The sequence below is a fragment of the Rhamphochromis longiceps genome, linkage group LG10 (assembly GCF_057381845.1).
Source record: "Rhamphochromis longiceps isolate RC_006_pf linkage group LG10, R_longiceps_female_GT1.1, whole genome shotgun sequence".
Classification (NCBI taxonomy): Eukaryota; Metazoa; Chordata; class Actinopteri; order Cichliformes; family Cichlidae; genus Rhamphochromis; species Rhamphochromis longiceps.
Window position 1 is genome coordinate 25703808 of NC_140566.1, and position 1355 is coordinate 25705162.

The 1355-nt window shown below is 44.4% G+C and overlaps 1 long non-coding RNA gene across 2 annotated transcripts; it reads right to left on the minus strand.

Annotated features, from left to right (window-relative positions):
• Positions 1-455: 455 nt before the first annotated feature.
• On the minus strand, positions 456-1121 carry LOC146661001 (uncharacterized). 2 transcript variants are annotated; one of them, XR_014913467.1, is made up of 3 exons: positions 966-1121; positions 669-875; positions 456-589 (listed from the first exon to the last, which is right to left on the minus strand). It is a non-coding gene; the product is annotated as an uncharacterized LOC146661001 (long non-coding RNA). The 2 variants fall into 2 exon arrangements; XR_014913466.1 differs by having other exon boundaries at positions 949-1121.
• Positions 1122-1355: the final 234 nt, after the last annotated feature.

Below are 1355 nucleotides of genomic sequence, written 5' to 3' on the forward strand. Positions count from 1 at the left end.
ACATCCAGCTCAGCCTCCTGTATTTTTACTAGTCCTAGTTTTTTTGTTGTTGTTGTTGTTGTTGTTGTTGTTGTTGTTGTTGTTGTTGTTTTTCTAAATACTCTGCTCTGGTAAAATCAGAGAAAGTACAGGATATGAAATGTATTCAACAGTGTTGGTCAAGTTACTTTAAAAAAGTAATTAGTTACTAATTACTGATTACTTCTCATATACATCTTGAAATTAAGTAATCCCGTTACTTTACTGATTACTTATTATCAAAAGTAATTACTTAGTTACTTTTTAAAAACATGATTCACAAGATGAATACATAATAAAGAAATAGACCTCTTTTATGCATAATCCATCTGTCACGGCGACGGATGGCCGGTACTGAATAGGACCCAGGTGCAGGAACCCAGAGCGGAGACGGTAGATGATTTAATAGTTTATTACGGTTAAGTGCAAGGGGAACAAAAAAAAGGGAAACGTGGCAAAGACAGAAAATGACGAGACGTGGAGCCTTGGTGTGGCGTGCCCAGGGGAACGTGGCTAGGGCGAGGGAACGAGGCCTGAGAAGTGGAACGGAGCTGAGTGGGGAACAGTCACACTGAGGGGAGAGGATATAGAAGTTAGGCAGGTAGTGAAGGCAGCTCAGAAGTGGCCAGTATAAGAGCAGCAATTCTTACTTTGCAGTTAGGGACCTGGAGTGTTTGAGAGGGGGATGATGAAGATCCAGGGGAGGCTGAGTGGCGTGGAAAGGCTGACCTGAGATCCGGGGCTCCAGATGGAGTGTGATGGCAGGAGGGCAGGCAGGTGAGGCACAGAGGGATTTCCAAAATGATCACTAGGTATTCCGAGTCCGGAGGTGGAGTGAGCCAGGGTGGGTACAGCGACTGTAGCACAAAAGAGTCTTAGTTAGTAAGATGAATCACAGCGAGAACTTGAAACACAAGACCTGTTACCAACATGGGTTGATGACGAACTGGCAGTGAGTGAACATCGATGTGTGGTTTAAATCCCTCTGGCTTGATAGCCTGCAATAGGCTCCAGGTGTGCAGGAGCTGGAGTTGGCCCTGCCCAGGGGCGGATCCCAGGTCAGTTCAGGAGCCTAATGGAAACTCCAGCCACCCACCGTAGACCATGACACCATCATATAAAATTAAATCAAATCTAACGAATTTCAATTCATAATAAAAATTGTCTCTACTATCGTCTCTACCAGTCGATAGCAGTAGCCAGGTTTCTTCCACTGGAGGTTTCTTCATGTTAAAAGGGGTTTTTTTTCTTCCCACTGTCGCCAAGTACTTGCTCAAAGGGGGTCGTTTGATTGCTGAGGTTTTCTCTGTATTTTTGTAGAGTCGTTACCTCACAAT